We start from the raw sequence: 14,194 nt of genomic DNA on the forward strand, positions 1-14,194 counted from the left end.
TTTGCCACTCATATCTGGTGTCTCTATAGCGTGCCTTTACAAAGAAAAAAAGTTTTTCAGTGTAAGCTAATAGCAGTTAGTGTCCTTAAAGCGGGTGTCAGGCCTTCAGCGTGTGCTCTGCCAACCTCAGCAAGTGTACTTTGCCACTCATATCTGGTGTCTCTATAGCGTGCCTTTACAAAGAAAAAAAGTTTTTCAGTGTAAGCTAATAGCAGTCAGTGTCCTTAAAGCGGGTTTCAGGCCTTCAGCGTGTGCTCTGCCAACCTCAGCAAGTGTACTTTGCCACTCATATCTGGTGTCTCTATAGCGTGCCTTTACAAATAAAAACAGTTTTTCAGTGTAAGCTAATAGCAGTCAGTGTCCTTAAAGCGGGTGTCAGGCCTTCAGCGTGTGCTCTGCCAACCTCTGCCAATGTCTCTATAGCGTGCCTTTACAAAGAAAAAAGGTTTTCACTGTAAGCTAATAGCAGTCAGTGTCCTTAAAGCGGGTGTGAGGCCTTCAGCGTGTGCTCTGCCAACCTCAGCAAGTGTACTTTGCCACTCATATCTGGTGTCTCTATAGCGTGCCTTTACAAAGAAAAAACGTTTTTCAGTGTAAGCTAATAGCAGTCAGTGTCCTTAAAGCGGGTGTCAGGCCTTCAGCGTGTGCTCTGCCAACCTCAGCAAGTGTACTTTGCCACTCATATCTGGTGTCTCTATAGCGTGCCTTTACAAAGAAAAAAAGTTTTTCAGTGTAAGCTAATAGCAGTCAGTGTCCTTAAAGCGGGTGTAAGGCCTTCAGCGTGTGCTCTGCCAACCTCAGCAAGTGTACTTTGCCACTCATATCTGGTGTCTCTATAGCGTGCCTTTACAAAGAAAAAAAGTTTTTCAGTGTAAGCTAATAGCAGTTAGTGTCCTTAAAGCGGATGTCAGGCCTTCAGCGTGTGCTCTGCCAACCTCAGCAAGTGTACTTTGCCACTCATATCTGGTGTCTCTATAGCGTGCCTTTACAAAGAAAAAACGTTTTTCAGTGTAAGCTAATAGCAGTCAGTGTCCTTAAAGCGGGTGTCAGGCCTTCAGCGTGTGCTCTGCCAACCTCAGCAAGTGTACTTTGCCACTCATATCTGGTGTCTCTATAGCGTGCCTTTACAAAGAAAAAATGTTTTTCAGTGTAAGCTAATAGCAGTCAGTGTCCTTAAAGCGGATGTCAGGCCTTCAGCGTGTGCTCTGCCAACCTCAGCAAGTGTACTTTGCCACTCATATCTGGTGTCTCTATAGCGTGCCTTTACAAAGAAAAAAAGTTTTTCAGTGTAAGCTAATAGCAGTTAGTGTCCTTAAAGCGGGTGTGAGGCCTTCAGCGTGTGCTCTGCCAACCTCAGCAAGTGTACTTTGCCACTCATATCTGGTGTCTCTATAGCGTGCCTTTACAAAGAAAAAAAGTTTTTCAGTGTAAGCTAATAGCAGTCAGTGTCCTTAAAGCGGGTGTCAGGCCTTCAGCGTGTGCTCTGCCAACCTCAGCAAGTGTACTTTGCCACTCATATCTGGTGTCTCTATAGCGTGCCTTTACAAAGAAAACAAGTTTTTCAGTGTAAGCTAATAGCAGTTAGTGTCCTTAAAGCGGATGTCAGGCCTTCAGCGTGTGCTCTGCCAACCTCAGCAAGTGTACTTTGCCACTCATATCTGGTGTCTCTATAGCGTGCCTTTACAAAGAAAAAAAGTTTTTCAGTGTAAGCTAATAGCAGTTAGTGTCCTTAAAGCGGGTGTGAGGCCTTCAGCGTGTGCTCTGCCAACCTCAGCAAGTGTACTTTGCCACTCATATCTGGTGTCTCTATAGCGTGCCTTTACAAAGAAAACAAGTTTTTCAGTGTAAGCTAATAGCAGTCAGTGTCCTTAAAGCGGGTGTCAGGCCTTCAGCGTGTGCTCTGCCAACCTCAGCAATTGTACTGTGATGTAATTCCAGTAAAATACAAGTTTAGCAGGCTAAGATTGCCACAAGGCATATGTATGTATATGTGTTTGTAGTATCAGTTAGTTAATTACACGTAGCTAAGATACTGTTATCACTGTACTGACCAGGTGCAGGAATGTAAGAACTGGAATTACGCGTCCCTCTCCTTTGTATCAGATGAGCCACGTGGTTAGACCGGATGGATGAGTTTAGACTCTATTTATTAAATAGGTTAAGGGTATGTGTGGGTGTAGTTAATTGTGGGAGGAGCTACAGTGCTATATAAGGAATGTACTCTATGTATTCAGTACTCAGACTTTGCTGTATTTTGGTGACGCTAGTCCCTCTGAGTCCCGATCGGTGATCCAATAAAGAATCTCTTCCTTCCTGAAGAAACCTGTGTCCATCTCTCTGTGCTTGGCTTCCGTCAGTTTCTCCGGTATCATTTGGTGCATTGGCCGGGAAGCTCATCGTTCAACGGTAGCTGAGAGGCAGAGGCGTGAGACGGTCTATCTTTGCCCACGTTCTCTACGGCTGCACCCCTGAACTTCTGCGTGGACCTCCCTTCGTCTCGGCGCCACTGGTCTGTTGTCCAGGAGATCATCGGCCTCTACGTGAGAAGTGCTGGGGTGTCCCCGTCGATGAGTGTGAACTCAGGTTCAGGAACGAGGAGGTAAGACAACTGCTGTTTTAGACGGCAGGACCCACTAGGGGTATACCGATTGTGCGGTAGGCCCAAAGGGGTTTTGAATCTGTGTATCTGCCCCCTCTGTCGGAGGGAAGGAGCGAAGGCGCACCGCTCGATCGAACGCTCTTTAGTCAGACCGTTTGATTTGGTTAGTCAGGCGGGGTCCTGGTGTAAATAGCCCTAGCCGGACACCGGTGTCTTGTCTAGACTAGCGTTCTAGGGTGTATATTACGTTCGCTAGGTCGGAGGGACCGGGAGACTAAGCGGCGCCTGTGTAAATTCGGTTCGCTAGTTCTCATCCTATCTGGGCTAAGTGGGAAGGCGTGTAAATTTGGAACCCACTAGACTTTTGATAGTGCGACTAAGAGGCGCCTGTGTAAATTCGGTTCTCTAGCTCGCTATATATGTGGTGATTGGGCAGTGTGGCTAACCAAAACGGGTGTATATAGTTTTAGGTAGTCCATTCAAGGTACTGGCCAATAGTTTAGTTGGGAATTGTAAATGTGTTAACGATTGTTTTAGTAAAGTGTATATCTTGTTAGATAGCGCGAGCTCAGCCGTCTAGCGAGAGTGTTAATAGTGTGTTGCTGTATTATAGTGCACGGTACCATAACCCTGTATATTTACTGACATTATATAATAAGTACTAATCATTGTCGTCCATTGCATGTTTAACACCATAACCACTAATAATTGTATTGTGACCTTAACTTGTGCTTTGACCTATGCTAACCGTACTGTAACCGCTATTTGTAAAAGACGATGTTACTGGGGTGTGTTATAGACGGGTAATTCGTATATAGAGAATTATAGCGTGGGTGACTGTATAGTTACGCCAAAGGGCATAATATTGATTATATAGTGACTGGTGTAACAGCTGTGTGTGTACGGGAATTCCCTGAGTGTTTATTGTTATTGTGTACGTTTCACTTGGTAACCGTACCACGTGGTGCTGTTGCCAGAGGAAACGGGTGTGACTGTTGAATAGTACGCGTGTATAGTATTCGTTGTCGACGACGTTCCATTGTTAAGTATGGGTGCGTCGCAGTCAACGATTCCGGATCCCTTAGGATGTATGGTTAAGAATTTTAAAAAGGGATTCAAAGTTTGTGATTTTGGGGTAAAGATGTCTCCTGTACGTTTGGTCACTTTGTGTACTAGGGAGTGGCCTACTTTGGTTGCGGCATGGCCGCCACGTGGCAGTTTGGATCCAACTCTGGTACAGCGCTTACACGTGGCTGTATCGGGTAGGCCTGAACTTTACGGCCAGTTTCCTTATATTGACTGTTGGAGACAGGCCGTAAATGACTCGCCAAAATGGCTCCAGACATGCCACGAGGAGCAGTGTCGCCTCATGGTAGCTAGGACTTGCTCGTCCACTAGGACTGGTGTTAGGCCCATTTTGGACACGCCCCCTGAGTCCGAGATCCCTTTGCCGCCCCCTTACTTTCCGTTAAGAAGAAGTGACGCAAACGCAGGAAGTCCTGCACCCCTCCCCTCATTACCCTCATCCACTTCCGCTTCCTCCTCCAGTACAGGATCCACCCCCCCTCGTACTAAATCTCCCCTTCCGGAACCAGAATCCACCCCCATTAGAAACGAATATCCTGATTTGGCGCCACTTCAGACTTCCGGTCAAGCTTCATCTAGCTCGGCTCGAAGTGTTTTATTTACGACCTTTTCCCAAAACCGACCTCCCACATCCCCATACCCTATCTCTCCCCGACCGGAACCCATGACTGACGCCTCTCTACGTAGCCCCATCCAAACCCGACAGTTGACTGGTGCCCAACAATTAAAGCACTATCAGATGCCTCTTCGTCTGAATCCCGGGTCAGCTTATATCGATGCCGCAGGTCAAATGGCACACGCTGACCCAGTCTTCGTATATGTCCCATTTACCACAACCGATCTTTTAAACTGGAAGACCCATAATTCCTCGTATACTGAGAAACCACAAGCTATGACTGATCTGTTCACCTCAATAGTACAGACGCATAATCCGACATGGGCTGATTGCCAGCAGTTACTAATGACTTTATTTAACAATGAGGAAAGGACAAGAATAAATCAAGCAGCCATTAAAGCATTAGAGGATAGAGCCCGTGCTTTGAACCAAGCCAATCCAGCAGCATGGGCCGCGACACACTATCCCAACACCGATCCCGATTGGAACGTAAATGGTGCTGATATGGTTCAACTCAGAGCCTATAGAGACGCTATAATTGCTGGCATGAAAGCCGGAGGAAAGAAAGCCATTAACATGTCGAAGACAGTTGAGGTGATCCAGAAAAGCGATGAAGCGCCCAGTGTCTTTTATGACCGATTATTGGAGGCATACCGCTTGTATACCCCCTTTAATCCGGAAGACGCAGACAATTCCCGAATGGTTAACTCCGCCTTTGTCAGCCAAGCATACGGAGATATTAAGCGCAAGCTACAAAAGTTAGAAGGGTTTGCAGGTATGTCCATCACCCAACTAATGGAGGTAGCAAATAAGGTCTATATGAACAGGGATACAGAAAGTAAGAAAGAGGAAGAGCGCAAGATGCGTAAAAAGGCTGATATGCTAGCGGTAGCGATCGCAGGCGTAGATAAACGGGGCCCAGATAGAGGCAATAATAGATGGAGTAGGGAGCCTTTGAGTAGGGATCAATGCGCGTATTGCAAGGAAGAAGGGCATTGGAGGAACGAATGTCCGCAAAGAGAGCAGTACGAGAGAGACCAACCCAGGGCAGGCTACGGAAACTTTAGAGGTAGAGCGAGAGGTAGAGGAGGCCCCGGAGGGAGTAATGGTTATAGAGGGAGTAATGGGAACAGAGGAAGTGTTAGGGAAGACAGGTATATTCCAGCAGCGCAAAGGTCCCGCGATAGAGAAGGTAGGGACTTTGTAGGATTGGCTGACACTGTCATGGAGGACTATTGATACCGACCGGGCTCCTTCCCCCTTGGTCGAGCGGAGCCTATGGTCGATGTATCAATAGGGGGGAAAAGGAGTGCGTTCATGATCGACACTGGTGCTGAACATTCAGTGGTGACTAATCTAGTTGCTCCTCCATCTGGAAGGACTATTACTGTGATAGGAGCAACTGGAAGAAGTGCTGAAAAACCGGTTCTTAAAAGTCGACTCTGTACATTGGGAGGCCACGTAGTAAAACACCAATTCCTTTATATGCCTGAATGTCCAGTCCAATTGCTGGGACGTGATATGCTATCAAAATTACAAGCGCAGATTACGTTCCTACCAAATGGAACAACATCCTTAAAGTTTAATGGACCTTCAGGTATTATGACTTTATCCGTACCAAAGGAAGAAGAGTGGCGACTTTATACAGTGTTGACTAGCCAAAACCCTAGGAGTGATGAGACATTGTTTAACATACCAGGAGTTTGGGCAGAGAACAACCCACCAGGACTGGCCCGCAATATTCCACCAATAAAAATTGAACTGAAACATGGGGTTTATCCAGTGAGCCTAAGACAATATCACATTCCGCAGAAGGCTAAGAAGAACATCCAATCCTATCTGGATAAGTTCATACGGTATGGTATCCTAAAATTCTGTACTTCCCCCTGGAACACCCCATTGCTGCCTGTTCAAAAGCCCGGTACAGATGAGTATCGACCTGTACAGGACTTAAGAGCAGTCAATGATGCGGTTGTTAGCATACATCCAGTTGTACCCAATCCATATAACCTGCTTGCTTTAATTCCGGGCGGGGCTACTTACTTCACAGTCTTAGATCTCAAAGATGCCTTCTTTTGCCTCCGAATTGCCGCAGAAAGCCAATGTATTTTCGCTTTCCAATGGGAGAACGCTGTAACGGGCTCAAAACGCCAAATGACTTGGACAAGACTGCCCCAAGGGTTTAAAAATTCACCTACCCTATTTGGTTCAGCTCTAAGTCAAGATCTACTGGATTTCGAGTCTATCCCAGGAGAATGTGTATTGTTACAATATGTAGATGACTTGTTGATAGCAGCAGTTACAAAAGAAAAATGTCAGCAAGCAACGCACGATCTACTACATATTCTCTGGAAGGCAGGATACAAGGTGTCCAGGAAGAAGGCTCAGTTGTGTTTGCCAACTGTCAAGTATCTGGGATTCCATATCTCTGAAGGTCAAAGGATTATGGGGCCAGAGAGAAAAGAAGCTGTCTGCCAAATACCAATACCCAAGAATAGAAGACAAGTGCGAGAATTCTTGGGGGCAGCAGGCTTCTGTAGGATATGGATTCCCAGCTATGCGATACTGGCAAAACCTCTGTACGCAGCCATCAAAGGTACAGAGCACGACCCCTTCTTATGGACCCAAGAACAGCAAACGGCATTTGAAGATGTGAAGAAGGCTTTGATGAGTGCCCCAGCATTAGGTCTACCTGATCACACACGACCATTCTACTTATATGTACACGAGCAAAGAAGAATGGCTGTGGGAGTATTGACACAGTACTTGGGATCATGGCAAAGACCTGTTGCCTACATGTCTAAGCAACTGGATGCAGTGGCCAGCGGACTTCCACCTTGTCTAAGAGCCGTAGCTGCAGCCGCCCTGCTAGTAGCTGAAGCCGATAAACTCACTCTGGGTCAAGAACTTTATGTACGAGTCCCACATGCAGTACAGACGTTGTTGGATTACAAAGGAAATCATTGGTTTAGTAACAGCCGTATGACCAAGTATCAAGCAATGTTGTGTGAAAACCCAAGAGTGCATTTAGAGACTGTAAACACCTTAAATCCAGCTACCCTTTTGCCGCAACCTACTGAAAGTCAACATGATTGTTTGGAAGTAATGGATGAAGTATTTTCAAGTAGACCAGATCTTCGTGATTTTCCCATCCAGAACCCCGATGTTCAATATTACACCGACGGCAGTAGTTATGTGAAAGAAGGGATCCGCTATGCAGGATATGCAGTGACAACAATAGACAAGGTGATAGAAGCTCGGCCACTGGCGAAAGGAACATCAGCACAAAAGGCAGAATTAATAGCACTAACACGAGCGTTACAATTGGCTGAAGGTTTAAGAGTAAATATCTATACGGACTCTAAGTATGCGTTTTTAACCACTCATGCCCACGGAGCTTTGTATAAAGAAAGAGGACTACTGAATTCAGAAGGCAAAGAAATCAAGTACGCAGCTGAAATCCTACAACTATTGGAAGCAGTGTGGGAGCCGAAAGAAGTCGGTATCATACATTGTCGAGCGCATCTGAGAGGAGATGGTGATGTAACCAAGGGAAATCGGATGGCAGATAGTGCAGCTAAGCGTGCTGCTGAATCAGGAAGACAGGAGTATGTGGGGCATATAGCTGCTCTTATACCAACTCCACTGTCCCAATGGACTCCAGTTTATACAGCTCAAGAAGAGGAGTGGTTAAAGACTGAACCGGGAAAGTATTTGGAGAACAAGTGGTATCAGCTAGAAGATGGAAGAATAGTCATACCAGCATCACTAGCGGTAGAAATTGTCCAAAATTATCACAACGGGACACATTCTGGGAGAGACAGTACTGAAGAATCTCTCAGGAAACATTTCTACATACCAAGATTGTCCAACTTGACTCAGGCCATTGTACGCAGATGTGTAACGTGTGCTAAGAATAATGCAAGACAAGGACCAGTAAAGCCACCAGGAGTCCAGTTTATGGGGGGACTCCCCATGTCCGATCTACAAATAGACTTTACAGTAATGCCTAAATCGGGTGGACATCGTTACCTGTTGGTAATTGTGTGCACCTATTCAGGCTGGGTAGAAGCATGTCCTACTCGTACAGAGAAAGCAGGAGAAGTTGTAAGATTCCTGCTACGAGAAATAATACCCCGATATGGACTACCCTGTTCTATAGGATCGGACAATGGTCCAGCTTTTGTTCATCAGTGCCTACAACAACTGACTCATATGCTTGGTATAAAGTGGAGGCTTCATACTGCATATAGACCCCAGAGTTCTGGTAAGGTAGAGAGAATGAATAGAACTATAAAGAACCAGTTGGCTAAAATGTGTCAGGAAACCCAACTTAAGTGGAACGTTCTCTTACCCATAGCTTTATTGCGAATCCGCAGTACCCCTACCAGAAGGATGGGCCTCTCTCCTTTTGAAATCATGTATGGGCGACCACCTCCCGTACTTGGTAACTTAAGGGGGGACTTGAGTCAGTTGGGAGAAGGAATTACCCGGCAGCAGGTTGTAGAGTTGGGTAAGACTATGGAGGAGGTACAGAAATGGGTACAAGATAGATTACCTGTGAATATTTATCCCCCTGTTCATAGTTATCATCCAGGAGACCAAGTGTGGATTAAAGAGTGGAATAATGTACCGTTAGGGCCCAAGTGGAGAGGTCCTTATGTTGTTCTTTTGTCTACCCCTACAGCGATAAAAGTAGCCGAAGTAACTCCGTGGATACATCACTCCAGGGTTAAACCAGCAGCAGTCGATTCTTGGCAAATTACAGCAGATCCAGAGAATCCCTGCAAGATCCGGTTGAAACGCACTACTCAGTCGGAGTAACGAGGAATTATTGTGGATTACAAATTTTATTGTTACAGGTGTGAGTGAGAAGGCCATAATAAAGCCTGTCCGCTTACCAACACATAGTGTATAAGCCAGGAAAGTCTCGAAGGGACACCTGTGAAGACGAGCAGAACTCCATTCCCTGCAGCCCTCACATCCTGGAAGCTGAGGTTCCATCGCACGGACGAAGACTGAGGATGACGGCGAAAGATGTGCTTTTGATTGTGTTTATTTATATGTGTTTTTATATTCAGGAAGGTAGAGGTACCGACACTCCTAGCTGTGAGGTATGCATTAAGACTACGAGAACAAGTAACCATATTTCCCAAACCCTAATTTGGCATTCACAATACGAATGTAAAGGAGAGGTATCAAGATGTAGATACCTAAATATAGACTATAGTGTGTGCCATTTAGGAGTAGGAGAACCTAAGTGCTTCAGTCCAGAGTATCAACCTCGTACAATTTGGTTGACTCTCAGGAATGGAGATCCTCAGGGGACCCTAATTAATAAGACGGTGTTAGAATCCGTACATTCTTCGGGTGTTCTGCTATTTGATGCATGTAAGGCGATATCAAGTGGTAGAAAACCGTGGAATGTATGTGGGGATCTTAGATGGGAGAGGACGTATGGGTCTAATGATAAATATATTTGTCCCAGTAGTAAAAATAAATATGTGAGTCCTAGATGCCCAAATAAAGACTATAACTTTTGTCCATATTGGTCTTGTGTGGGGTGGGCGACTTGGGGACAGACAGTAGATAAAGACATGATAGTGACTAAGTTGCCGACTAGCCCTTATTGTAAGTCTATGGAATGCAACCCAGTCCATATACTTATTAATAACCCCGACAAGTTCCTAGATAAGTATGGAAATTTATTTGGGTTTCAGATATACGGGACGGGTTTAGATCCTGGGACATTATTGTTTATAGGAATAGAGACTGATACGGTATCCTCCCAGACTCATCAAGTATACCATTCCTTTTATGAAGAGATGAGTATAGATAATAAGATCCCCCATAACGCTAAAAACCTGTTCATTGACCTAGCTGAAAGTATTGCCGGTAGTCTTAATGTTACCAACTGCTATGTGTGTGGAGGTACTAACATGGGAGACCAATGGCCTTGGGAAGCAAAGGAGGTAATGTCCGGTTCTGAGGCAGTTGACCAACTAATATCTACACAAGCCGATTATCATTTGAGTGTTAGAGGTAAATCTGAGTGGAGATTAAAGACCTCCATCATAGGTTATGTTTGCATAGCAAGGAAAGGAATAATGTATAATACTTCTGTAGGAGAATTAACTTGTCTAGGGCAAAAAGCTTATGATGATGATACTAAAAATACAACTTGGTGGTCGGCTTCAAATGTCTCAGAACCATCTAACCCGTTTGCTAGATATGCCAGTTTAAAGGATGTGTGGTTTGATTTATCCATCACATCTACCTGGAGAGCCCCAGCAAATTTGTACTGGATCTGTGGTAAGAAAGCCTATTCGGAGTTGCCACAGGACTGGGAAGGGGCATGTGTGTTGGGTATGCTCAAACCATCCTTCTTCTTGTTACCGATTGAAACAGGTGAGACTTTAGGTGTTAAAGTGTATGATGTGAATCATAGGAAGAAAAGGGGACCCTTAGAGATAGGCACCTGGGAAGATAATGAATGGCCTCCCCAGCGTATCATAGATTATTATGGGCCAGCCACGTGGGCAGAAGATGGTACCTTTGGTTATAGAACCCCAATTTATATGCTCAACCGTATTATAAGATTACAGGCGGTGGTTGAGATTATTACTAATGAGACCTCACAAGCACTCAATCTTCTAGCGAAGCATAATACCAGGATGAGGACAGCAGTGTACCAAAATAGATTAGCCTTGGATTACCTTTTGGCAGTAGAGGGAGGTGTATGTGGGAAGTTTAACCTGAGCAATTGCTGTCTTCAAATAGATGACGAAGGGCAAGCAATAGCTGAGCTTACTAGCCATATGGTTAAACTAGTGCATGTGCCTACTCAGGTATGGAAAGGGTACAATCCAAGTAGTTGGTTTGGTAGCTGGTATGAGTGGTTTGGAGGGCTTAAGGCAGTGGTAGGTGGAGTCCTACTGATTTTACTGTTGTGTCTACTCCTACCGTGTCTTATACCCTTAGTAGTTAGGTCTGTGCAAAGCCTGATAGGAAGTATAGCAGAGAGGAAGGCTGCTGCACAGATAATGGCGATATATAAGTATAAGGCTCTAGATCAAGGAGAACCAATGCAGGAAGATGAGTGTTAAAAGATTCACATCATAAGATAAGTCTGGTCTGGTTCATGGTAACCTGAGGTATATGCAAACCAAGGTTAAGTGATGCCTCAAGTAATTGTGAAATATCAGAGGCATCAAAGGGGGGAATGTGATGTAATTCCAGTAAAATACAAGTTTAGCAGGCTAAGATTGCCACAAGGCATATGTATGTATATGTGTTTGTAGTATCAGTTAGTTAATTACACGTAGCTAAGATACTGTTATCACTGTACTGACCAGGTGCAGGAATGTAAGAACTGGAATTACGCGTCCCTCTCCTTTGTATCAGATGAGCCACGTGGTTAGACCGGATGGATGAGTTTAGACTCTATTTATTAAATAGGTTAAGGGTATGTGTGGGTGTAGTTAATTGTGGGAGGAGCTACAGTGCTATATAAGGAATGTACTCTATGTATTCAGTACTCAGACTTTGCTGTATTTTGGTGACGCTAGTCCCTCTGAGTCCCGATCGGTGATCCAATAAAGAATCTCTTCCTTCCTGAAGAAACCTGTGTCCATCTCTCTGTGCTTGGCTTCCGTCAGTTTCTCCGGTATCAGTACTTTGCCACTCATATCTGGTGTCTCTATAGCGTGCCTTTACAAAGAAAAAAAGTTTTTCAGTGTAAGCTAATAGCAGTCAGTGTCCTTAAAGCGGGTGTCAGGCCTTCAGCGTGTGCTCTGCCAACCTCAGCAAGTGTACTTTGCCACTCATATCTGGTGTCTCTATAGCGTGCCTTTACAAAGAAAAAAAGTTTTTCAGTGTAAGCTAATAGCAGTCAGTGTCCTTAAAGCGGGTGTCAGGCCTTCAGCGTGTGCTCTGCCAACCTCAGCACGTGTACTTTGCCACTCATATCTGGTGTCTCTATAGCGTGCCTTTACAAAGAAAAAAAGTTTTTCAGTGTAAGCTAATAGCAGTCAGTGTCCTTAAAGCGGGTGTCAGGCCTTCAGCGTGTGCTCTGCCAACCTCAGCAAGTGTACTTTGCCACTCATATCTGGTGTCTCTATAGCGTGCCTTTACAAAGAAAAAAAGTTTTTCAGTGTAAGCTAATAGCAGTTAGTGTCCTTAAAGCGGGTGTCAGGCCTTCAGCGTGTGCTCTGCCAACCTCAGCAAGTGTACTTTGCCACTCATATCTGGTGTCTCTATAGCGTGCCTTTACAAAGAAAAAAAGTTTTTCAGTGTAAGCTAATAGCAGTCAGTGTCCTTAAAGCGGGTTTCAGGCCTTCAGCGTGTGCTCTGCCAACCTCAGCAAGTGTACTTTGCCACTCATATCTGGTGTCTCTATAGCGTGCCTTTACAAATAAAAACAGTTTTTCAGTGTAAGCTAATAGCAGTCAGTGTCCTTAAAGCGGGTGTCAGGCCTTCAGCGTGTGCTCTGCCAACCGCTGCCAATGTCTCTATAGCGTGCCTTTACAAAGAAAAAAAGGTTTTCACTGTAAGCTAATAGCAGTCAGTGTCCTTAAAGCGGGTGTGAGGCCTTCAGCGTGTGCTCTGCCAACCTCAGCAAGTGTACTTTGCCACTCATATCTGGTGTCTCTATAGCGTGCCTTTACAAAGAAAAAACGTTTTTCAGTGTAAGCTAATAGCAGTCAGTGTCCTTAAAGCGGGTGTCAGGCCTTCAGCGTGTGCTCTGCCAACCTCAGCAAGTGTACTTTGCCACTCATATCTGGTGTCTCTATAGCGTGCCTTTACAAAGAAAAAATGTTTTTCAGTGTAAGCTAATAGCAGTCAGTGTCCTTAAAGCGGATGTCAGGCCTTCAGCGTGTGCTCTGCCAACCTCAGCAAGTGTACTTTGCCACTCATATCTGGTGTCTCTATAGCGTGCCTTTACAAAGAAAAAAAGTTTTTCAGTGTAAGCTAATAGCAGTTAGTGTCCTTAAAGCGGGTGTGAGGCCTTCAGCGTGTGCTCTGCCAACCTCAGCAAGTGTACTTTGCCACTCATATCTGGTGTCTCTATAGCGTGCCTTTACAAAGAAAAAAAGTTTTTCAGTGTAAGCTAATAGCAGTCAGTGTCCTTAAAGCGGGTGTCAGGCCTTCAGCGTGTGCTCTGCCAACCTCAGCAAGTGTACTTTGCCACTCATATCTGGTGTCTCTATAGCGTGCCTTTACAAAGAAAAAAAGTTTTTCAGTGTAAGCTAATAGCAGTTAGTGTCCTTAAAGCGGATGTCAGGCCTTCAGCGTGTGCTCTGCCAACCTCAGCAAGTGTACTTTGCCACTCATATCTGGTGTCTCTATAGCGTGCCTTTACAAAGAAAAAAAGTTTTTCAGTGTAAGCGAATAGCAGTTAGTGTCCTTAAAGCGGGTGTGAGGCCTTCAGCGTGTGCTCTGCCAACCTCAGCAAGTGTACTTTGCCACTCATATCTGGTGTCTCTATAGCGTGCCTTTACAAAGAAAACAAGTTTTTCAGTGTAAGCTAATAGCAGTCAGTGTCCTTAAAGCGGGTGTCAGGCCTTCAGCGTGTGCTCTGCCAACCTCAGCAATTGTACTTTGCCACTCATATCTGGTGTCTCTATAGCGTGCCTTTACAAAGAAAAAAAGTTTTTCAGTGTAAGCTAATAGCAGTCAGTGTCCTTAAAGCGGGTGTCAGGCCTTCAGCGTGTGCTCTGCCAACCTCAGCAAGTGTACTTTGCCACTCATATCTGGTGTCTCTATAGCGTGCCTTTACAAAGAAAAAAAGTTTTTCAGTGTAAGCTAATAGCAGTCAGTGTCCTTAAAGCGGGTGTCAGGCCTTCAGCGTGTGCTCTGCCAACCTCAGCACGTGTACTTTGCCACTCATATCT

This window comes from Pelobates fuscus, chromosome 6, assembly GCF_036172605.1.
Source record: "Pelobates fuscus isolate aPelFus1 chromosome 6, aPelFus1.pri, whole genome shotgun sequence".
Classification (NCBI taxonomy): Eukaryota; Metazoa; Chordata; class Amphibia; order Anura; family Pelobatidae; genus Pelobates; species Pelobates fuscus.